Source organism: Capra hircus, chromosome 7, assembly GCF_001704415.2.
Source record: "Capra hircus breed San Clemente chromosome 7, ASM170441v1, whole genome shotgun sequence".
Taxonomy (NCBI): domain Eukaryota; kingdom Metazoa; phylum Chordata; class Mammalia; order Artiodactyla; family Bovidae; genus Capra; species Capra hircus.
This window is the reverse complement of record NC_030814.1, coordinates 100432931-100459093: the sequence shown is the minus strand read 5'-3', so window position 1 is coordinate 100459093 and position 26163 is coordinate 100432931. Positions and strand designations below refer to the sequence as shown.

General features: G+C 39.3%; 3 pseudogenes; all 3 read right to left on the bottom strand.

Annotated features, from left to right (window-relative positions):
- On the bottom strand, positions 218 to 1169 carry LOC102168339 (annotated as a pseudogene).
- Positions 12800 to 13721, bottom strand: LOC102168621 (annotated as a pseudogene).
- Positions 15288 to 24029, bottom strand: LOC102168902 (annotated as a pseudogene).

The following is a 26163-nucleotide window of genomic DNA, read 5'->3' as shown; positions in this document are numbered from 1 at the left end:
GAAAACCATAACGTGGAAAAACTCTTGAAAATGAGAAAGATCACAAATCTTAATCAAGTGAGTGAAATTAAGTTATATGGAGGAATTCAAAGAAATTTAACTTCTAGGAAATAAATAAAAGGAGCATGTCATACTTCTTCAATCTATTGAAAGAATCTGAAAAAAGATCTGCAATTTCTGGCTTTGGGTTTTGAACCCTTCAATCAGATGGCCTTCTTCAGCTGAAGACAAATGGCCTATTTATAGCTGCCTTTCTGAAGAATGCTTGCAGAACCCTCTTTATGTCTTTGTTCCTCAGACTGTAGATGAAAGGGTTCAGCATTGGTGTGACCACAGTGTACATCACCGAGGCAATTTCACTTGAGTGTGAGCTCTGGGTAGCCGAAGAGCTAAGGTACACTCCTAAGCTCGTACAATAAAACAAGAAGACAACTGAGAGATGAGACACACAGGTGGAAAAGCCTTTAAGCTTTCCCTGAGCTGATGAGATTTCACATATGGAGGAAACTATCTTAGAGTAAGAGTAAAGTATCCCAGACAGGGGTGCACCAGCCAGCAGCCCAGCTGCCAAATATATCACTATGTCATTAAGAAAGTTGTCAGAACAGGCAAGTTGGACCATCTGGTTGAGTTCACAGAAATAGTGAGGGATTTCCAGCTCTCCACAGAAGCAGTCTCAACACCATTAAGGTTTGTAACAAGGAATGAAGGACACTGATGGTCCAGCTAACCAGAACCAGAATCCCACAGATTTGGGGGTTCATGATGACTGTGTAGTGCAGGGGGTGGCAGATGGCCACAAAGCGGTCATAGGCCATCACAGTCAGGAGGAAGTCATCCAACCCTGCAAACAGTGTAAAAAAAAACACCTGGGTGATGCAGCCTTCATAGGTGATAACTTGGCTCTGTGTCTGGGTGTTCAACAGCATCTTTGGGATGGTGGTGGAGGTGAAGCAGACGTCTACAAAGGACAGGTTGGAGAGGAAGAAGTACATGGGGGTGTGGAGGTGGGGGTCTGAGCTGACGGCCAGGATGATGAGCAAGTTTCCAAACACAGTGATCAGGTACATGGAGAGGAAAAGTCCAAATATGAAGGGCTGTAATTCTTGTTCCTCTGAGAATCCCAGAAGAAGAAATTCTGAAACTCCTGTGATATTCTTTGGTGCCATGTAGTGGAAGTGACTACAAGTAAAGGGAAAAAAATGTTAGCCATCTGAATGTCTTCTTTGGAGAAATGTCTATTTAGTTCTTTGGCCCATTTTTTGATTGGGTCGTTTATTTTTCTGGAATTGAGCTGCATAAGTTGCTTGTATATTTTTGAGATTAGTTGTTTGTCAGTTGCTTCATTTGCTATTATTTTCTCCCATTCGGAAGGCTGTCTTTTCACCTTGCTTATAGTTTCCTTTGTTGTGCAGAAGCTTTTAATTTTAATTAGATCCCATTTGTTTATTTTTGCTTTTATTTCCAGAATTCTGGGAGGTGGATCATAGAGGATCCTGCTGTGATTTATGTCGGAGAGTGTTTTGCTTATGTTCCCCTCTAGGAGTTTTATAGTTTCTGGTCTTACGTTTAGATCTTTAATCCATTTTGAGTTTATTTTTGTGTGTGGTGTTAGAAAGTGATCTAGTTTCATTCTTTTACAAGTGGTTGACCAGTTTTCCGAGCATCACTTGTTAAAGAGATTGTCTTTACTCCATTGTATATTCTTGCCTCCTTTGTCAAAGATAAGGTGTCCATAGGTGTGTGGATTTATCTCCGGGCTTTCTATTTTGTTCCATTGATCTATATTTCTGTCTTTGTGCCAGTACCACACTGTCTTAATGACTGTGGCTTTGTAGTAGAGCCTGAAGTGTGGGAACCCTCTTACACTGTTGGTGGGAATGCAAACTAGTACAGCCACTATGGAGAACAGTGCGGAGATTCCTTAAAAAACTGGAGGTAGAACTGCCTTATGACCCAGCAATCCCACTTCTGGGCATACACACCAAGGAAACCAGAATAGAAAGAGACACATGTACCCCAATGTTCATCGCAGCACTGTTTATAATAGCCAGGACATGGAAACAACCTAGATGTCCATCAGTAGATGAATGGATAAGAATGCTGTGGTACATAAACACAATGGAGTATTATTCAGCCATTAAAAAGAATACATTTTAATCAGTTCTAATGAGGTGGATGAAACTGGAGCTGATTATACAGAGTGAAGTAAGCCAGAAAGAAAAACACCAATACAGTATACTAACGCATATATATGGAATTTAGAAAGATGGTAATGATGACCCTGTATGCGAGATAGCAAAAGAGACACAGATGTGTAGAGCAGACTTTTGGACTCTGAGGGAGAGGGAGAGGGTGGGGTGATCTGGGAGAATGGCACTGAAGCACGTATACTATCATGTAAGAAATGAATCACCAGTCTATGTTCAATGCAGGATACAGGATGCTTGGGGCTGGTGCACGGGGATGACCCAGAGAGATGTTATGGGGAGGGAGGTGGGAGGGGGGTTCATGTTTGGGAACGCATGTACACCCGTGGTGGATTCATGTCAATGTATGGCAAAACCAATACAGTATTGTAAAGTAAAACAAAGTAAAAAAAAAAGGTGACTAATTTTCATGCAAGTGGACATTACTACCTTATGCATTTTGCAATTAGGAAATTAATGTCAATATTTTGTTCATGCAGTGAGTACAGTGTTTTGGTAATCAAAAGCTCCTGAAATCCAGTCATGGAGAATCAATGTAGCAAATAAAAATATAGTATTTCATATGGTGACACATACTATGAATAAAATGAAAGCAAGTGTAAAGGAAAGAGTAAAGAAGGGATGCTATTTTTATGGGTGTTCAGGTAAGACCACAAATAAGGTGACATTTGAACAGAGACCTCATGGAAGAGAGAACAGGAGCCATGAACTTATCAGGAGAAGTGTGTACCTGGCAGGGAGAACAGCCAGTACAAATGCCCTGGCGAAGGTGCTCGTTTAAGATGTTCTAGTTGAAAAAAGGAAACCGGCGTGGTGAAGGAAAGGAGTAGGAGGGAGGGTGAGGAGAGATGGTGTCAGAGGATGTTGAGGAGCCAGGTGGTTTCCTTGCTGCTGTTGAGACTGCAAGTTACAAGGAGTCCCTCCTCCATATTATATTTCTCTAGCACTTTATGAAATTGCTGCAAAGGGGGCCTGTATTTTTTTTGGGGGGTGGGGAGGGGAGCTCTGTTGAGTCTTCATTGCAGTGTGCAGGCTTCTGTAGTTGTAGGTTCTCTAGTTGTGGTGAATTGGTTTATTTGTCCCGTGGCATGTGGGAACTTAGTTCCCAGACCAGAGATTGAACCTGCATCCCCTGCACTGGGAGGTGGATTCTTAACCCCTGAAACACCAGGGAAGTCCTAGCCTATATGCTTAATTGAATCTCTTCTTCAGTACCTTTTGCTGATTGAGTTCTGGCCTCAGTGTATGAGAATCACTTTGGAATATGCGAGCTCAGTACCCCTGCTCTGAAGACTTCTCATCCTTCACAAGGCAAGAAAACAAAAGACACACAACAAGACCCTGGCTTCCTAGGCTGTGTTATTTCCATGAATTTTTCACCCTTTACAACCACAAATGATTTAGAGTTAGATACAACTCAAGTTGATCAGATAAGATTATGTACAAATGGTATTCAGAAATTCCAGTTTGTAATTTTCCTAGATATCAGTGTAACTTGGTGTTTAATTTTGGTATGACCATTTTATGCCATGTATTGAAGACATATAAATTTTTTTCAGTGTTCAACTATATTATATATTAGTACTGTATCTTTAAATCTGGATGTATATATATATATGGGGCTGCCCTGATAACTCAGTTGGTAAAGAATCTGTTTGTGATGTGGGAGATCTGGGTTTGATTCCTGGGTTGGGAAGATCCCCTGGAGAACAGAAAGGCTACCCACTATTCTGGCCTGGAGAATTCCATGGACTGTATAGAGTTGGACATGACTGAAGATATATATATGTGCCTGCAAGGAGATCAAACCAGCCAATCCTAAAGGAAATCAACCCTGAATATTCATTGGAAGGACTGATACTGAAGCTGATGCTCCAACAATTTGGCCACTTGACGCGAAGAGCTGACTCATTGGGAAAGACCCTGAAGCTGGGAAAGACTGAAAGAAAAGGAGATGGGGGTAGCAAAGAATAATGTGATTATATCACATCACCGATTCAATGGACATGGATTTGAGCAAACTCCGAGAGATAGTGAAGGACAGGGGAGCCTGGTGTGCTGCAGTCCATGGGGTCACAAGGTTTCAGACACGACTTAGCGACTGAACAATAGCCACAACAATATATATTTCTACACATGAGAGAAAGAGAGAAATAGAGAATGGACATGAAAGAGAATACAGGTCTAATAAACTCAAATGGTCCCTGAGAGACTGTGGTAAGAAAATTTCTTTGGTTCTTATAACATGTCACATGCTATTATATTCTCTTGATGCCCAGCAGAAATTATTAAAAAGAAAAAATAAATTTATTCAGAGTACCAGTAACTTGTGGTCTAAAACACTTATGGGTTGTATGACCCAAGAGAAAAATGAGTGAAGGGAACAAAATAGCACTTCATAAAAGGATGCTTACAAAGCACAATGGATAGGAATTGAGCACTGGCCATTTTTAATATCAGGCAGCAGAACTTGTTTTTCCTGTTCTTATTTCATTTCATTTGACTAAGTGTTTTTATATGAAAGCAGAGAAGCAAGCCTCTTTCTTCCCTTTTATATGTGACATCTTGTTTCTTGTTGTTATTCTTGGATTTTAATCTTTTTTTAAATTTTTACATGAGTCCTAAGGGCGCACTCTAGCCCTGGTTCTGATCTTTGCCCAAAAGATCAAAGGTCCATACACAGGTGCTTGGGGCTGGTGCACGGGGATGATCCAGAGAGATAATATGGGGTGGGAGGTGGGAGGGGGGTTCAGGATTGGGAACTCATGTACACCCGTGGCTGATTCATGTCAGTGTATGGCAAAACCAATACAGTATTGTAAAGCAAAATAAATAAAAAATAAAAAATAATAAAAAAAAGAAAACCTGGATACACCATGACAGTTTCAACCTTTTCACCAACATTCTTCATGTTAGTCATCTGGGGACATTGTATTATACACTTATTTCCTTTATTGCACTCTGTCTTCCCAATTAAAATGCTTGATCCATACATGTAGGGACGTCAGCTGTTTTGTTCATCTTTGTATTTTAATTGAGTATGTAAATATATGTGCACTTGTATAAAAATGAATTTCGTTAAATGACAAGTTAGGAAATAAAAAGAATAACAAAGAGAATGAAACCAAGTTAAATAGCATGGTTTCAAAACTGTGGTAAACAGAATTGAATGGAGCACTGAAAACTAATTGAAGAAGAAATGTAATAGCAAACAGTTACGTTACCAATATGGATTAATAAAATTGGCAATGATCGAAATGTAAAATAATATGATATATAATGTTCCTAGAGTAATCTGGCATGTAGCATATGCTCAGTCACTATTTGTTGAATAAATCGGGACTTAGGTCTCCTTATATATGGGCATTTAATATATGTCAAGGTTGCATTTCAGTTTATTTGAAAAGACCGAAATGTTCCTAAAGCTGGCATAAATATCTATCTTGTAAAAAATGATTTCTCGCCTACCTCAAACATTTTACAAATATTAGAGAGATTACATCCTTAGTGTAAGAATAGCCAGCACATTTTAGATGAACACTTTGACATGTAAATATATAATATCAATGAGGGGGTGGAGAATCACCTTAAATAATGCAAAAGACTCAGAAACAAGACAATAGACCTATATAACTAAATAAAATTAAAAAAAATTTAAGGCCAAATATATGCCTCACAAATCAACTGAAAAACAATCTTTTAAAATAATTATTTGAAAGGCTTGTATCTGTAGAAAAATGGGCATATAATATGTGTTGTTGTTCAGTTGCTAATATGTGTACATAATAATAATAATAATTATTGCTTTTGTTGTTTAGTCACTAAGTCATGTCCAATTCTTTTGTGACCCCATGGACTGTAGCCCATCAAGCTCCTCTGTCCATGGGATTTTTCAGGCAAGCATACTGGAGTGGGTTGCCATTTCCTTCCTCAGGGAATTTATCTTCCCGACCCAGGGATGGACCCACGTCACCTGCACTCTGCCAGACAAATTCTAACTTACCACTGAGCCACCACAGAAGCCCACACATAATAATAATAAGCAAATCAAAAAGGTGACCAAGTATGTAAATCTTTGCTCTAGCTTAGTATGTAGTTTAGGAAAGCAACAAGAAATCTCTTTCCTACCATGGCCCTGGGAAAAATCTTGAAGACCGGTCAAATCTGGGCTGAAAACTTCTGGACTAGTAGCAAAGGAGACTCTGATTTCTTTCTGGCAGAAATGTGAAGTGTTATAATGTCTTAGGGAAAAAACTGAAGACAGATATAAACATTCAAAATACAGATATTCTGCATGATACAGGATGCTCGGGGCTGGTGCACTGGGATGACCCAGAGGGATGGTATTGGTAGCGAGGTGGGAGGGGGGTTCAGGATGGGGAAACACGTGCACATCATGGCAGATTCATGTTGATGTATGGCAAAACCAATACAATATTGTAAAGTAGCCTCCAATTAAAATAAATAAATTTATATTAAAAAATAAAATACAGATATTCTTTAATTAAGGGTTCTCCAGTGTTGGCACCATTGACATTCTGAGCCAGATCACTGTTTGTGGTGGCATCTGTCCTATGCATTATAGGATATTTAGAGCATCCCTAACTCTACAGAGCCTTCCATGTGTGACAGACAAAAATGCCTGAGGTATGAAACCATCCATGGTTAGAGTCAGAGTTTGAATTTCACTATCTTAACATATTGTGTAGCTTTGGTATAATAGCAACTTAATGATAAAGGATATGAAAGTGAAAGTGAAAGTCACTCAGTTGTGTCTGACCCTTTGCAACCCCATGGACTATACTGTCCAAGGAATTCTCCAGGCCAGAATACTGGAGTGGGTAGCCTATCCCTTCTCCAGTGGATCTTTCTGACCCAGAAATTGAACAGGAGTCTCCTGTATTGCAGGCAGATTCTTGACCAGCTGAGCTACCAGGGAAGCTCAAACAATATGAAAGACCGTCAAAGTGTTAGTAGTATAGGCACACCATGACCTGTTGCACAGCCATAAAAATGATGAATTCATTATTATACTTGTGATTTGAGGCAGGTCTGTGAGAAATTATTGAGTAAGAAGGAAAATTGAAAAAAAAAGAAGGCAAATGGGATAAAAGGTAGAAACAATGGCTTCACTGGTGGTGCAGTGGTCAAGAATCCACCTGCCGATACAGGAAACATGGGTTCAGTCTCTGGTCCGCGAAGATCCCCTGGAGGAAGAAATAGCGACTCACTCAAGTATTCTTGCTTGGAAAATCCGATGGACAGAACTGCCTCATGGGCTACAGCCCAAGGGGTCGCAGACAGTCAGACGTGATTTAAGAATAAAACAACATCTTAATGACTAGCAAACATCTCCAGTTCTTTGAAAGATTGCACTCAAAGATAGGAATCCTATTCTGATCCTATTATAGAAAAGCAAATGGCTGGCACACATCATTTAAGATAAAGTGAGTGGCTGACAAATCCACGCACATATTCACCCTCAGAGATAATGAGACAATGGCAAGGTAAGCTTATTAGCACTTCCCTGGCAGCACAGTGGCAAAGAAGCCACCTCCCAATGCAGGAGACACTGGTTCAGTCCCTGGTCTGGAAGATTCCCTGGAGGAGGAAATGGCAACCGATTCTAGTATTCTTATCCAGGAAATCCCATGGACAGAGAAGCCTGTAGGCTACAGTCCACAGGGCACAAAGATTTGGACATAAGGTAGCGACCAAACAACAAGCTCATCAGCATACCCCTTTTTACATTTGAATTTTTTTTCACAGAAGATATTGTGAAGTGTATATATCTGGCAAATACTGTTGTGAGGATGTATTCACAAGCATTCTTTGGTGTGCGTATCTGCTTATTTATTTTTGGCGGTGCTAAGTCTTTGTTGCTATGCGGTTTTTCTCTAGCTGTGTTGCATGAGCTTCTCATTACAGTGGCCTCTCTTATTGCAGAACATGGACTCTAGGGTGTGAGGACCTCCGTAGCTGTGGTTCCCGGGCTCTAGAGCACAGGCTCAGTGGTTGTGGTGCGCAGGCTTAGTTTCTCCAAGGCATGTGGGATCTTCCCGACCAGGGATCAAACCCGTGTCTCTTGCACTGGCGGGTGGATTCTTCACCACTGAGCTCCCAGGGAAGCCCAGTGTGTCTTTCTAATGAATACTGAAGCATGGTCAAATATGCTTCCTCAAAAAAATTAGAAGGAAATGACCTAATTATATTTTATATCCTTACATCACTAATATACTATTTATCTACTCAAACTATTAATAAGATACTTGGACATAAGTTCTGCTTTTACTGGAAGCACTTTATGCCTCATGTGTGTTCAGTTGCTCAGCCGTGTCCAACTCTTTGTGACCCCATGGACTGTGACTCGCCAGTTCATGGGATTTACCAGGCAAGAATACTGGAGTGGGTTTCCATACCCTCCTCCAGGGGATCTTCCTGATCCAGGAATTGAACTTGCATCTCCTGTGGCTCCTGCATTGGCAGGTAGATTCTTTACCATTGAGCCACCTGGGAAGCCCCTTATGCTTCTCATCCCTCTCCTAATTGGGCTTCATTTTTATCATTTACTTGGTATCACTGAACATTGCTTTACTGAGTTCAATGTTCAGTTCTCTTTTTAGCATTATAAAAATACATTGATATATTTTAATCATGCAAGCAATTAACCACAGTGTTCTCTGGGCTCTGACCTAGGCTGAGTTGGTTCTCTGGTGGACTCAGGTAAACATTCTTGGATTCCTTGTCTCTAACCTTCTTCTGCAGTGTCTTCCAGACTCTTGAACTCACCTACATGGAAATTCTGAGAGGAAGGTCTCTGTGTGGAAGTCTGATTCTCTTCCTGGATGGCTGATGATGGAGACTGAAGCTCTGTCCCCACACAAGGTAGCACGAAGAGGTCAAGCATTGGTCCTTTACTCAAATTTAGGACTTCAAAAGCAACAACTAGGTCTTGTCCATTCCCAGGTTGTACAAGCTCAGGGATGAAGGAGAGGTGGTTATTTACGGCTCTCTCTGTCTGCTCATTATGTACATTTCCCTCTTGTTACAGTGACGTGTAAGCACCTGAATTCCCTGGGGGACTTCATCTGGACAGAAAGTATTCTTTTTCTTCCTTGTAATTCTCTGTTTCCAGGATACCAGTTATAAGCCAGGTGAATTAAGTTATTAATCCTTTTCCATCATCTCTCTTCCTTTCCAGAAGCCTAAACTCCTAGCACCTCATCTTATCTCTGAATTTAAAATTTTTTCCAACTAGTTAGACTGAGGCAACTGTTTCGAATAGATCCCTTGGGTCAATAAAACATTGACTTGTGATGGCTACACAGCCCATGGAACCCTGTGAAACCTGTTATTCTCCACTTATAAGAGGGACATTATTCCATTAATGAAAAGCATTGGTCAGTGCACTCTTTGGCTTCCTGATGCTCACTAAAACTATTAGGATTTCATACTTGGGGTAGTTCACTAATGGCTCAGTTGGTAAAAAATCTGCCTGCAATGCAGGAGATCGCCCGCAATGCAGGAGACAGGGATTCAATCCCTGGAATCAGGAAGATTCCCATGATCAGTTCATGGGTTGCAAAGAGTCAGATGTGACTGAGCACGCATATGCATACACGTAACAAAGTAGTGAAATTAGTATATTTCTTTCCAAGGGGTATAGAAATGGAACCAGGCAGCATACACTTCATTTTTAAATGACTTTTAAGTGAGTAAAGTTTGTTCTGTGTAACTCTGCTTTAATAACGTTTATTACAATTTAAAAATTGTAGTGTATATGTTAAGGTAAGACCTGGGGCACAGGTAGCTGAGTCAGATCTCATGATGGTGGGAGATATCTCCTCTGCATGGGATAAAGAAAAGTTTCTTAAGTGGACATTAATGTAGTGGAATTAAATTAAGGCAATTAATAATTATTAAACTCATTTTCTCCACAAGCTATTTAGCCTCAGCTCAGCTAAGTTGTGCCTGACTCTTTGTGACCCCATGGACTGTAGCCCAGCAGGCTTCTCTGTCCATGGGATTTCCCAGGCTAGAGTTCTGGAGTGGGTTGCCATTTCCTACTCTATGGGATCTGTTACCAAAGTCTTGGCTCCCTGCCCACTGATGCCAAGTAGACATATGGAGACAGTTTGGAGGAAATAGAAAAAAGTAGTTTTATTATTTTTGCCAGGTGAAAGGGAAACCCAGCAGGCCTGTGTCTCAAGACTTGTGCCCTCCTCTCTAGACAATAGGGAGAGGTTTTATATCCTTATGAAGGTCTTGCATATTTTTCGCTTAAAGTTTCAAAATGGCTACAGCTGGCATCAGACAACTGAGCAATCAAGTGTGGTGTCCCTGAAGTTATTGGTTCAATGACCTTCTTTCTGAAATGCAGAATGCTACAAGAGAGTGCAGGGGAGAAGAATGCCAGGTACAGAGTATAATCTACATGGAGTCAGAGTAATTCACTTTTTTGAAACTTTGTGAAGGACAAGTCTAGCTACAAGTGTTTTTTAGTCATAACAGCTAAAGAATAACCAAGATTTTTTAATTCTTGCAGGCCCGTTTAGCTGGTAAGTGCCAATGACTGTCCACTCATTTCTATTTTTGTTGCAACAGATTTCTTCCAGACAAGGATCAAACCAATGTCGCCTGCATTGGGAAGTGAATTCTTTACCACTGGGCCACCAGGGAAGCCCATATCAAAAGAGTGAAATGTCATAAATTGGTTTAAGTCAAAACAACAGTACAATCATATACAACATTGTGAATGAGCCTTAGAAACACAAGGTAGATTTTCAAGTCTGACTATAGGCTCATGAGAAGCCTATAGCCAACTTCCCATTGGACCACCTCATTTGATAATAGTGATATTATATTAAGCAATTTTATTTTAGGAAATTTGTATGCAACAATAGCTAACTGATTTAATAATTTAATCAGACAGAACTGAGGGCAGTTGTAATAATCTGATTCTACTTGCTCCAGGCATTTGTTTTGATATTTGAAGGTAACATTCATGATTACTTTGTTATTCAAGTTTAGATCATGTAAGGGTGTAAAAACATGTCTCCAGTGAGAATCCTTTGAGGTTACATGAATAGGTTGGAAAGACAGTTATGTTTGTACAACACCTGTGACCCTGAATCTTATAGCTGAGAAGAATCTGAGCTTTCAAGTGAGTCATCCTTTGATAATGAGCATAACCTATAGTGGGTGATGTTGAAATTGTTCATCCTCTACCCTTCTAGAGATTGTGACAAAAGTTTGAATAATGGAAGCTGTTTCATTTAGGGAAATGGAAGGAATCATATTTTCAGAAAGCACTGGAAAATTTCAAACAAAACATGAAAATAATTTAATAAAAAGCCAAAACATGCCACCAGTCCTACAGCTCAGTAAGTACACCTTACAAATTGACACTGTTTTTAGCTTGCACAAAACTACACAAGTTTATTTATTTATATATTCATTTATTTTTTACTGTGGTATAGTTGTTTTACAATGTCATGTTAGTTTCTGCTGTACAACAAAGTGAATCAGCTATCTGTATCCATACAACCCCTCCCTCTCGGACCTCTGTCCCCCCTATTCCATGACAAATGGACACTTTTATATCATATTTCAATGAATAGGTGAATTGTATGAAAAAGACATATTTTCCAAGGTTATGAATATATCATTTAATATTTTGTTTCATCATACTTAAGGTAGGTCTGCTCTAGCACCATATTATATCCATAGTCATTTTCTTCTTTTGATTCTCCTTGAAAACACATATTTTATTATCAGTTTTTGCCAGTGACTATGGTAGATACAAGATAAAGAATCTGCTTGCAACACAGGAGACCCGAGTTCAATCCCTGGGTTGGGAAGATCCTCCGGAAAAGGAAATGGCCACTCACTACAGTATTCTTGACTGGAGAATCCATGGTCAGAGGAGCCTGGCAGGCCACCTTCTGTGGGGTCGCAAAGAGACGGACCCAACTAGTGACTAACAGTACTACTATGGTGGATATAGGAGACACAAGTTACACAGCAGAACAAGATCTGAACGAGTAGAAAATACCCATGATCTGTGATAACAAATAGCATTTTAAAGTTTGGATTATCAAGAAGAGCATAAGGTAGTGATATACAAAGGAATGATGTTTGTGACAAACAGTGGTCACAAGTTTTTCTCTGTCATAAACTTATAAACAGCTGTGGTTGCCAAGAGGAGTTTTCCCTCCATAGGAATGGTATGGCTCTTAACTATTCTTTTAGTCAAACAAACAAACAAATCCTCAGCATGATACGTTTCACTTGAGAAAAATTATTAAGAGACCCCTTGAGATAAATGGGAGTCTTCAAATATTTCACATCCAAGGTTGGGAAAGTATAAAAATGAAAAAGGGAAAAACTCTTGGATACTAGCACTATCACCAAACTTAAAAGTGAGCTATGTAAATTGTATGAAGAAGTTGAAATAGAAACTCCAAGGAAAATAGAAGAGGCATATTCCACTCCCACAGTTGGACCAAATACCAATAATATTTGGCTCAGGATTTGAGCTCTGCTATCATGGGCACTTCTTAAGCCCTAGGATAATAAATTCTTTTATATTATTTCTTTCCACAGAGTATTTTCAGAGCCCTCTTTAAGTCTTTATTTCTCAAGCTATAGATGAAGGGGTTCAGCAAGGAGGTGACCACAGTGTACATCATTGAGGCTGTTGCACTTGAGTGTGAGCTGTGGGTAGTAGCAGAGCTAAGATATAGTCCTGTGCCTGTACAATAAAATAAGGAGACTAGTGAGAGGTGAGATGCACAGGTGGAAAATGCTTTATACTTCCCCCAAGTTGATGAGATTCCACGTATGGAGGAAACTATCTTAGAGTAGGAGTAAAGGATACACATGAGGGAACCACCAGCCAGCAACAGAGGTATAAACTACATTACTGCTTTATCAAGAAAGATGACAGACCTGGCAAGTTGGATCATCTGACTGAGCTCGCAGAAAAAGTGAGGGATTTTGAAGACTGTACAGAAAGTTGCAATACCATTATGCTTTCCAGCAAGGCATGCAGGAGACTGATGATCCAGGACAATAGCACCAGCAGGGCACAGAGCCAGAGGTTCATGATGACGATGTAGTGCAGGGGGTGACAGATAGCCGCAAAGGGGTCATAGGCTATCATGGTCAAGAGAAAGATGTCCAATCCTACAAAAAGTGTGAAAAAATACATCTGGGTGATGCAGATTTCATAGGTGATACCTTTGCTCTGGATCTGGATGTTCCACAGCATCTTTGGGATGGTGGTGCAGGTGAAACAGATGTCTACAAAGGACAGGTTGGAGAGGAAGAAGTACATGGGGGTGTGGAGGTGGGGTCTGAGCTGACAGCCAGGATGATGAGCAGGTTTCCAAACACAGTGATCAGGTACAAGGAGAAGAAAAGTCTGAACATGAGAGGCTGCAATTCTGGATCCTCTGAAAACCCCATGAGAAGAAATTCTGAAACTCCTGTTATGTTCCTTGGTTCCATGTGTTACAATATTGTAAAGTAAAATAAAGTAAAAAAAAAAAATTTTTGAAATCATAAAAAAGATAAGAAAAAAAAGAGAAAATAACAAGGAGAGTGAAACCAGGTTAAGTAATATGGTTTCAAAACAAGTGCTGTAAATTGCATGGAGCACTGAAAATGAATTGAACAAGCATTGAAATAGTAATAAATTATAATATCACTGTGAATCAATTAATTTGCCAGTAATCTAGATATAAAATAGTACACTATATAATGTTCCTAGAATGTTCTCGCACATAGCTTGATCAGTTATTATTCAGAATTGGGACTTAGGTCTTATTATACATGAACATTTAATATATGGCAAGGGTGTATTTCAATTTATTCAGAAAAATTGAACTGTTGATAAAAGCAGGCATAAACATCTGTATTGCAAAAAGTAAAGTTTCTTTCCTCCCTCCAACATTTTTTAAAAAATTAGTGATGACCACCTCAGTGTGAGAGTAATGAACGCATTGAAGATGAGCATCTTTAAATCGACATATAAAAGCTATGGGTTGGACTTCCCTGGTGATCCAGTGGATAAGAATCCACCTGCCAAGTCAGGGGACAAGGGTTCAGTCCATGGTCCGGGAAGATTCCATATGCTACTGAGCGACTAGGCCCGTGTGCCGCAACTACTGAAGCCTGTGCACCGCAGAGGCCCACAAGGAAAGCCACAGCAGTGAGAAGACTGCGCCCGACAACTTGGGAGCAGCCCCCACTGGCCACAGCTGGAGAAAGCCCACACGCAGCAATGAAGACCCAGTGCAGCCAAAAATAAATAAACAAATAGATAAAATTTACAAAACCCTGTGAGTTGGAAAAAACATCTTAAATAAGGCAGAAAGGCGTATAGCAGGATGGACATACACAGCAAAATAAAAATTTAAAATTTTAGGTCTCCTGAGTTCCCAAACTCAACTGAAAAAAATTCACTTGTAAAAATGATTTGAAAGGCTGATAACTGTAGGAAAGTTGGCATATAATACTGGGTGCATAATAACAAATTATCAAAATGGTGACAAAATGTATAAATCTTTGTTTTAACTTGGTACATAGTTAAAAAACAAGAAATCTTTTTCATAGCATACCACTAGGAAAAAACTTAAAGATTTGTTACATTTTGGGACGAGAACTTTTGAACTAGTACTCTCTGAATTTTCTGGCAGATGTGAACTGTTATTTTAGGAAAATATTTGTAGACACTCATACATATTCAAAATACAGTTTTGGTGGCTCAGCGGTCAAGAATCCATCTGCCAATGCAGGAGATGTGGTTCAGTCCCTAGATCAGGAAGATCCTCTGGAGAAGGAAAAGGCAACCGACTCCAGTACTCTTTCCTGGGAAATACATGGACCAAGGAGCCTGGTGGGCTACAGTTCATGGAGTCACAAAAAAGTCGGATACAACTGAGTGACTAAACGATAACAGCAACAGTCTTTAACTCAGGGTTCTGCAGTGTTGGCATGACTGACATTCTGATTCAGATCATTGTGGTGGAGTGTGTCCTTTGAATTGTAGGATGTTTAGAGCACCCCTGAGCTTTACTGAGCTCCCGCATCTGACCACCGTAAAAATCTCTGGACATTGCTAGATGAACCCTGGGGGGACAAAGTCATCCACAGTTTGAGCTTCACTATTGTAAAAAAATTTGTAGCATTGATATAATAGCAATTTAATGAAAAAGAATATAGGAAACCAACAAGGACCTACTGTGTAGGATATGGAACTCTGCTTAATGTGGAAGCCTGGATGAGAGGGAGTTTGGGGAGAATGGATACATGTAGGTGTTTGAATGAGTACCACCTGAAACTATTACACCCTTGTTAATTGGCTATCCTCCAATACAAAATAATAAGTTTAATAAAAAAAGAATATGAGTGACCATTAAAGTTATAACATCATGAAATGTTATATAACCATAAAAATACTGAATCATCCTCATCCTGGTGACTGGAAGCAGGGTTTTGAGTAAGGTGGAATTTTGAGTAAGAAGGAAAATGGGACAGAAGTTAGGAAAAATGATGAAATCAAACATAAACAGCATTTACAATATGTATAGAATTCCATTGTTGCATTTGTATAAAAGTATGTGTATGTATGTGTGCATAATATAGAAAGAATAAACTAAAATAAAATAAACTAAGAACTAATGGGGAAAAAATCAGTGAGAATGAAATTAGGTTAAGTAGATTAGTTTCAAAACAATTTATGTAACAAAATGGAATAAAAATATACAAGTAAATTATATAAGCAGATGAATTAGTAATAATTTAACTAAATCAATAAGTCATGATTTAAAATTAAATTGCTAACAACTTGGAAATAAAAGAAAAAGCAGAGATGCTTTTTATAGCCATTTACATTCTCTATTTTTTTTGAATAAAAAATGATTTATTGTTTTAAATTTATCTTTTTAAATAAATCTTTTCTGAAAGATTTCAATCAAAGACAGGAGTAAAATTTCCCTGATCCTACCATATGAAAGCAAAGGGCTTACTCCTTGAAATTTGATAAGATTTGAAAGGTTCAAATTTGATATATTTGATGATCTTAAATCTTCTCAGCATACACACATGAACACACAATCAGAAACTTGTACAGGCAATGGACATGACAATTAGCTTGATTTGATGATCTTTACAAAATCCATTCATATCAATATATAAAAATATTGTATATACCTCAACCATGTACAATATTTCTTTGTCAAAATTATCTCAAAACAAGTGTTTGAAGGAAGAACTGAGACAACTTAACAAAAAGACAAATAACCCAACTTAAAGCAAAGGACTCATGTAGGTGATTTGAAATAGAGTGTAAATGGGTGACGAACCCACATATGTATTTCGAGTCATGGAAATAATTGCAAAGTAAGATCATTAGTGTACCCTTTTTTAGCTCTAATTTTTTTTTAACATATGTCACAGAAGACACTGTGAAATATATGCCTCTTAGGCTGTGAAGAATGTGTTCTATTGTTGCAAAGTTGAGCTTGTAGGCATTCTTTGGTGTGGATTTTTCTCATCAATATGGAAACTTGGTTAAATATGGCCCATGATAAAAATTAGGAAGAAACATCTTTAATTCATTTTACATCCCACCATAGCTAATACCGTATTTTTCTACTCCAGTTAATTAATAAGATACTTGCACATGTTATATATTTACTGGAAATGCTTTATTTCTCTCATCTCTCTTCTACATGTGTTTCCATGCCTATCATTTAATTGGCATCAATGAATGTTGCTTGACTGAATTCAGTGTTCGTGTCTCTTTACAGCATCATCAAAACACACTGATATTTTAAGCAAGCAAGCAAACAAACATTGTGGTTGCTGGGCTCTTGGCTAGGCTGAGTTGGTTCCCAGGTGACCTCCAGTAAACGTTTTTGGATTTCATTCTCTCTGACTTTTCCCTATAGGGTCTTTTGGGCTCTTGGACTCACCTGCATGGGGACTCTGAGAGGAAGGTCTCCATGTGGAAGTCGGATTCTCTTCCTGATGGTTGATGATGGAGACTGACACTGTCCCCAGACAAGGCAGCAGGAAGGGGTCAGTCATTGGTCCTTTAACCAGACTTAGGACTCCCAAAGCAAAAACCATGTCTCAATCATGCCCAAGTTGTACAAGTTCAGGGATGAAGCAGAGGAGGTATTTACAGCTCTCTATGTCTTCTCATCAGGTACATTCGCTCTTGTTATAATGACCTATAAGCAGAAGAATCCCTATGGCACTTGGTCTGTACAGAAAGAATCTTTTTTCTTCTGATGCTCTGTTCTCAGAGGAGCAGGTGATAAGCCAGGAGAATTCGGTTTTTATTAACCCTTCTCCATTAACTCAGTTGCCTTCCAGAGGTCTAATCTCTCAGCACCTTATACCGACACTATTTCTAAGATTCTCCAACATGTGAAACTGAGGCAATTGTCTTGAATTGGTTCCTTGGATCTCCAAAGCATTGACTCGTGGTAGGGATATAGCCCATGATACCCTTAGAAAGTTACTATTCCCCTCTCTATAATAGGGACAGCTTTGTTCCTTGAATGTAAAACATTGGACAGTACACTCCTTGGCTTCCTGACACTTTTGCTAAAACCTTCAGGAATTTCATATTAGTCACTCAGTCATGTTCAACTCTTCACAAACTCAGACTGTATCTCACCAGGCTCCTCTGTCCCTGGAATTCTCCAGGCAAGAATACTGGAGGGTGTTGCTGTTCCCTTCTTCAGGGGATCTTCACAACCCAGGGATCAAACCTGGGTCTCCCATATTGCAGGCAAATTCTTTACTGTCTGAGCCACCAGGGAAACCCACATATCTGAAGCTGCTGCTGCTGCTAAGTCACTTCAGTCGTGTCTGACTCTGTGCGACCCCATAGACTGCAACCCACCAGGCTCCCCTGTCCCTGGGATTCTCCAGGCAAGAACACTGGAGTGGGTTGCCATTTCCTTCTCCAATGCATGAAAGTGAAAAGTGAAAGTGAAGTTGCTCAGTCATGTCCGACCCTCAGTGATCCCATGGACTGCAGCCTTCCAGGCTCCTCCATCCATGGTATTTTCCAGGCAAGAGTACTGGAGTGAGTTGCCATTGCCTTCTCCGATATCTGAAGCTAAGTGCTATCAATTAGCTTATGGCGGATTTGTGTTGATGTATGGCAAAACCAATACAATATTGTAAAGCAATTAGCTTCCAATTAAATAAATTTAAATTAAAAAAAAAGCATGTAAGCTGTGAGATAGATTTCATCAAGCAACCATAACCTACCTTAGAATCTTATAGGGATGATCTGGTTTAATGTTTAGAGAAGTTCCTTCTGTGACGTAGCACTATTATAACTTCACCCTCCATTTCAGGATTGGGGCTCCGGGGTATTCAGTGTTCTGGTGAAAATTACAAACCAGTTTTGGGACGAGGAGTACAGGTGGCCCCTAGAATGTGATTCAAGAAGGAAAATTTATTCTTCCCTAGAGCATCCAGATAGGTCTCAGTTTTAGCATCTTGAATTCAGTCCAATAAGAGGAATATGGGCTTCTGATAGTTAGAACTTCAATTTTTAAAAGCACAGTGTAGTAATTTGTTACAGCAGAAATACAAGTGCAATCCATACATTTATCCAATAAAATATAGTTATTTTTAAGCTTCTCAATTTAGACATTTAATTTTCCCTTGATAAAGGATTTTGTGTGTAAACCCCACCTTAACAGGAGAAGAAAATTAGAGTCAAAAATATCTGCCTTATTAGTTAGTGGATCGAATTCTGTTTTCCATAAATATAAATGTGTTTCTGATTTTGAGGCCTTATGACAAGTTACTTATATCAAAAGCAAGGTCACACAATCAACTTTAAATCTTTTTGTCTAAATTTCTACACTCCTTGAATTTCATGTTGATTCAAACATTCATTATTTTTGTTTCTTTATTGTCCAACTTTTAATAAAATATTCTTTCAATAAAATAAATGGGATTATAAATGACTCTGCATGCATGTACTTATGTGTGTGTGAATGTGTTTGAGAGGAAAATATATACAAATAATGCTCATTTCACACATGTACCTCTTATACCTGAATGTTTCCTTTTAGCTATAAATTTTTTTTTACAGAGTTCTTTTTTACAGCATACTTCAGAAATTATGTTTATTATTATACATTATTATTATGTTCATATTATATATTATTATTACTTGTTACCAACAGAAGTGAAGAAACAGAGACCAGTGAGATTACATTTATAACAATATATAGCAGTGCAAAATATAGTGTTGGATCATAGAAAAAGCAAGAGCGTTCCAGAAAAAATCTACTTCTGCTTTATTGACTATGCCAAAGCCCTTGACTGTGTGCATCACAACAAACTGTGGAAAATTCTTCAAGAGATGGGACTACCAGACCACCTTACTTGCCTCCTGAGAAATCTGTATGCAGGTCAAGAAGCAACAGTTAGAACTGGACATGGAACAATGGACTGGTTCCAAACTGGGTAAGGAGTACATCAAGGCTGTATATTGTCACCCTGCTTACTTAACTTATATGCAGAGTACATTATGAGAAATGCTGGACTGGATGAATCACAAGCTGGAGTCAAGGTTGCCAGGAGAAATCAATAACCTCCAATATGCAGATGACACCACCCTTATGGCAGAAAGTGAAAGAGAACTAAAGAGCCTCTTGATGAAAGTGAAAGAAGAGAGTGAAAAAATTGGCTTAAAATTCAACATCTGAAAAACTAAGATCATGGCATCCAGTTCCAGCACTTCATGGCAAATAGATGGGGAAACAATGGAAACCGTGGCAGACTTTATTTTCTTGGGCTCCAAAATCACTGCAGACAGTGACTGTACCCATGAAATTAAATGACGCTTGCTTCTGGGAGGAAAAGCTGTGACTACCCTAGACAACATATTAGCAAACAAAGACATTACCTTGCCAACAAAGCTATGGTTTTTCTAGTAGTCAAGTATGGATGTGACAGTTGGATCATAAAGAAAGCTGAGCACTGAAGAACTGATGTTTTTGAACTGTGGTGTTGGAGAAGACTCTTGAGAGTCCCTTGGACTGCAAAGAGATCAAATCAGTCAGTCCTAAAGGAAATCAGTCCTGAATTCATTGGAAGGACTGATGCTGAGACTGAAATCCAATACTTTGGCCCCCTGATGTGAAGAATTAACTCATTGGAAAAGATCTTGATGCTGGAAAAGATTGAAGGCAGGAGGAGATGGGGACATACAGAGGATGAGATGGCTGGATGGCATCACCGACTTGATGGACATGAGTTTGAGCAAGCTCTGGGAACTGATGAAGGACAGGGAGGCCTGGTGTGCTTCAGTCCATGGGGTCGCAAAGAGTCAGACATGACTGAGTGACTGAACTGAACTGAACTGATAGTTCAGATAGCAATGCAGTAAATGTTTTATTCTTTCTCAAGATGTATAGAAATAGAACCAGGCAGTGTATACTTTTAAGTTTTTAATGACTTTTAAATGGGTACAGCTTATTGCATGGAGCCATGCTTGAAAATATTTATTAGTATTTATCAGTTCCAGTGTGCATGCAGGCATAGGATCTGGAGCACAGGTAGCTGAGTCACAGCTCACAGGGGAAGGAAATGTTTCTCTAATTGGGAAAAAGAAAATTTTCATAAGTGGATATTAAAGTAGTGGAATTAAATTAAAGCAATTCACAATTATTAAGCTCATTTCCCTGCAAGTATTTAGCCTACATGTTTAAAAAAGTCAAATGACAAAAATTAGTTGAAGATGGAAGAACAGTATAGCCACACACAGCATCATGGATGAGCCTTAGAAGCACAAGATATAGATTCATGCCTGACTGCAGACTCATGAGAAGCTCTGCAGAGATCAGAATAACTCTTCACTGGACCACCTCATTTGATAACAAAGATGTTCTATTAAGCAGTTTTATTGTAGGAAAGTTTGTATCCAGTGGCAGCTAACTGGTGCAGTACACAAATTGGACTGAACTGAGGGCTGTTGCAAAAATCTGATTCTACTGGTTCCAGACATTTGTTCTGACATTTGTTCATGACTTCTCAGTTACTCAAGTTTAATTTGCATAACTGTATGAAAAAGTGACCCCATTGAGGTTCTTTTCAGGTCACATGGGGAGGTTGGTAGGACATAGATGTTTTTACAACACCTGTGACCTTGAATCACATACCTGAACAAGAATCTGAGGTTTGAAGTGAGTCATCCTTAAGTATGAGAGTGAGACATAATTCATGATATTGATATTGTTCATTCTCTGCCCCTTTAGTGTTTGTGATGAAACTTTGAAGAGTGGGAGATACTGCATTTAGAAAAATTGGAAGGAATGATATTTCCTGGAAGCACTGGAAAGTTTTGAACAGAAAGATGAGAGTAACTAATAAAAACAAAATATGCCTCCAGTCCTTCAACTCAATGAATACATCTTATAAATGGACACTGACAGTCCTTATTTCAATGAGAAGATGAACTGCCAGAAAAGACTCGAATTGCATAGTAGTAAATGTATGATTTGATGTTTTGCTTCATTATACTTAAGGTCAACTCTGTCATAGAGAGCTTCTTTGGTGGTTCAGATGGTAAAGAATCTGCCTACAATGCAGGAGATCTGGGTTTGATTCCTGGGTCCGAAAGATCCCCTGAAGAAGGGAATGGCAATCCATTCCAGTATTCTTGCCTGGAGAGTTCCAGGGACAAAGGAGTCTGGTGTACTTTTTCATACTTGTCTTTCTGTGTAGATTGTACTTGAAGACATTTAGTTTAACATCAGTTTTTGCCAGCAAGTATGGTAGACACAGTGGACACAGGTGGTACAGCAGAATAAGATTGTGGAGAATAGAAAAATATCATATAATCAGTGATAACAACCAATATGGCAAAGTTTGGGTTATCATAAAAGCAATTAAGGTAGTGATAGGCAAAGAAATATCATTCACAAAAGTGAAAAATAGTGATCTCAGATTTTCCTCTGTTATAAACTCATAAATAGCTATGATTATCAAGAGTCATTTTTTAAAATCATAGGAGTAGGGAAGATCCCCTGGAGTAGGAAATGGCAATCTGCTCCAGTGTTCTGCCTGGAAAATTCTATGGACAGAAGAGCCTGGTGGGCTACAGTCCATGGGATGCAGAGTTGGACATGACTGAGCAGCTGAGCACACACAGTAAATTCATGACTGTTTGTTTTTTAAGTCAAATGAAAGAAAAAATACACAAAATGATATATTATATTTGACAAGAAATTATTCCTAGGAAATTCATGTAGTCCCTTTAGATAAATAGGAACTTTCAAATATTCCAAACCCAAGTTTGGTAACAAAATTGGGAGAGTATGAAAATGACAAAGGAAAAAACTTCTAGGTATCAGAGATATCATAAAACTGAGTGAGTTACGTAAATTGTATAGAGTCAAAACCAAAGCAGAGAGTTGAAGAGGCATGTTCTAATTCCACAGTCTGCTCAAAGACTAGCAGCATTGGGCTCAGGCTTTGAACTCTACTGTGGTAGGCATTTCTTTAGCCCTAGAACAATAGGCTCTGCAAGGAGATCCAACCAGTCCATTCTGAAGGAGATCAACCTTGGGATTTCTTTGGAAGGAATGATGCTAAAGCTGAGGCTCCAGTACTTTGGCCACCTCATGTGAAGAGTTGACTCATTGGAAAAGACTCTGATGCTGGGAGGGATTGGGGGCAGGAGGAGAAGGGGACGACCAAGGATGAGATGGCTGGATGGCATCATGGACTCGATGGACGTGAGTCTGAGTGAACTCCGGGAGATGGTGATGGACAGGGAGGCCTGGAGTGCCGCGATTCACGGGGTCGCAAAGAGTCGGACACGACTGAGCGACTGAACTGAACTGATAGTTTCCTTCCCGAAGAGTATTTTCAGACTCCTCTTTAACTCGTTATTTCTCAGACTATAGATGAAAGGGTTCAGCATGGGTGTGACCACGGTGTACATCACTGAGGCTGTTGCACTCGAGTGTGAGCTGTGGGAAGCACCAGAGCTAAGGTACACTCCTATGCCAGTACAATAAAATGAGACCACGGAGAGGTGAGATGCACAGGTGGAAAATGCCTTATACTTCCCCTGAGCTGATGAGATTCTGTGTATAGAGGAAGCTATCTTAGAGTAAGTGTAAAAGATACCAGAAAAAGGAGCACCTCCCAGGAGCACAGCTACAATATATATCACTACTTTATTGGGATACATGTCAGAACAGGCAAGCTGGATCATCTGATTAAGTTCACAGAAAAAGTGGGGGATTTCTAAAACTTGACAGAAAGAGAATTGTAATACCATTAAGCTTTCTAACAAGAAATGTAGAGAACTCATGATCCAGGACACTAGCACCAGCAGTCCACAGAGCCAGGGGTTCATGATGACTGTGTAGTGCAGAGGACGGCAGATGGCCACAAAATGGTCATAGGCCATCACAGTCAGGAGGAAGATGTCCAATCCTATAAAGAGTGTGAAAAATGCATCTGGATGATGCAGCCTTCATAAGTTATACCTTTGCTCTCTGTCTGTATATTCACCAGCGTCTTTGGGATGCTGGTGGAAGTGAAGCAGATGTCTACAAAGGACAGGTTGGAGAGGAAGAAGTACATGGGGGTGTGGAGGTGGGGGTCTGAGCTGACGGCCAGGATGATGAGCAGGTTTCCAAACACAGTGATCAGGTACATGGAGAGAAAAAGCCCAAAGATGAGGGGCTGCAATTCTGGTTCTTCTGAAAATCCCATAAGAAGAAATTGTGAAACTCCTGTTACGTTCCTTGGTTCCATTTTGTGGAAGTGACTATCAGGAAAGGAGACAATAGCATGACTGCATTTCTTGGAAATGGCCATTATCACATTGTTGAAATATAACTATTCTATATTTTGCCAACAAGAAATTAATTTCAATATTTTGTTCATGGATTTGGTCCCCTTTCGAGAATCCCCTGTGTCATCTATAATTAGCAAACTTCTCTTACTCTCATTTCCAACTCTCAACAATTAAAAAAAAGCAATAAAAATAATCTTTATTTATTGTTTAAAGAGAAATTCTTTTATGCATTTGAAAAACACAAATCGAATTTCAACATTATTCCAGCTACTACCTATGCAGGGAGTGTAGGGGTGCTGAAAAACAAAAGCTCCTAAAATTCAATTATGGAGAAAATGCATAAGCAAATAAAAATCATATAGCATGTCAGATAGTTACATGTGTTATGAAGAAAAAGAAAGACTTCCCTTGGTCCAGTGGTTAAGAATATGCCCGCCAATGCAGGGGACGTGGCTTTGATTTCTTGTCTGAGAAGATCACATTTGTGTTTGAGAAGCTAAGCCTGTGTGCCACAACTTCTGAACTCATGTGCTGCAATGACTGAAGCCCATGCACCTAGAGCTTGTGCTCTGCAATAAGAAAAGCCACCACAGTGAGAAGTCCGTGCCCCACAATAAGGAGTAGCCTGCAAGCAGAGAAAGCCTGCTCGCTGCAAGTAGAGAAAGCCCACATGCAGCAACAGAGACCCAGAGCAGCCCAAATAAACAAATAAGATATTAAAAAAAAAAGAAAAAGAAAATGAGTTATAAAGGAGAGAGTGAAAAGGGAGTACTAATTGTAATCCATATTTATTTATTTTTTATTTTTTCATTAAATAAATTTTTAAAAATAATTTAACTCCAAATACAACTGTTGGATTTGCATTGAATTATAAATACAATCCATGTTCTAACTGAAATGTCTATGGTTAAAAACTGAATTGTTACAAAACAATGAACTGTTTTTCAGGTTTAAATGGTTAGTTGTCTTAGGTGCCTGCCCAGTTTCTCAGTTGTGTCTGACTCTTTGTGACCCCATGGACTGTAGCTGGCCAGGCTCCTCTGTCCATGGGATTTTCCAGGCCAGAATACTGGGAGTGGGTGCTATTTCTTTCTCTAGAGGATCTTCCTGACTTAGGGATCAAACAGTCATCGCCCTCATCTCCTGCATTGGCAGGTGGATTCTTTACCACTGAGTCACTTGGGTAGCCTGGTCAGATGTCTTACAGCTCAACAACTAACCATGAAATATACTTATCTATGTGAAACTCCAAACTCATAAGTATAAGACTGTTTTCAAAACCCACTGCAAATCATTCTTGAAACCTCAATCAACATCTGAGATGAACAATGACATGTTAATTAAAAAAAAAAAGACCTTCATAGGTCACTTTCATTCCAATACCAAAGAAAGGCAATGCCAAAGAATGCTCAAACTACCACACAATTGCACTCATCTCACACACTAGTAAAGTAATGCTCAAAATTCTACAAGCCAGGATTCAACAGTAGTGAACTGTGAATTCCAGATGTTCAAGCTGGGTTTAGAAAAGGCAGAGAAACCAGAGATCAAATTGCCAACATCCGCTGGATCATCGAAAAGGCAAGAGAGTTCCAGAAAAATATCTACTTCTGCTTTATTGACTATGCCAAAGCCTTTGACTGTGTGGATCACAATAAACTGGAAAATTCTGAAAGAGACCATCTGACCTGCCTCTGTATGCAGGTCAGGAAGCAACAGTTAGAACTGGACATGGAACAACAGACTGGTTCCAAATAGGAAAAGGAGTATGTCAAGGCTGTATATTGTCACCCTGCTTATTTAACTTGTATGCAGAGTACCTCATGAGAAACGTTGGGCTGGAAGAAACACAAACTGGAATTAAGATTGCTGGGAGAAATATCAATAACCTCAGATATGCGGATGACACCACCCTTATGGCAGAGAATGAAGATGAACTAAAAAGCCTCTTGATGAAAGTGAAGGGGAAAAGTGAAAAAATTGGCTTAAAGCTCAACATTTAGAAAATTAAGATCATGGCAACTGGTCCCATCACTTCATGGCAAGCAGATGGGGAAACAGTGTCATGCTTTATTTTTTAGGGCTCCAATA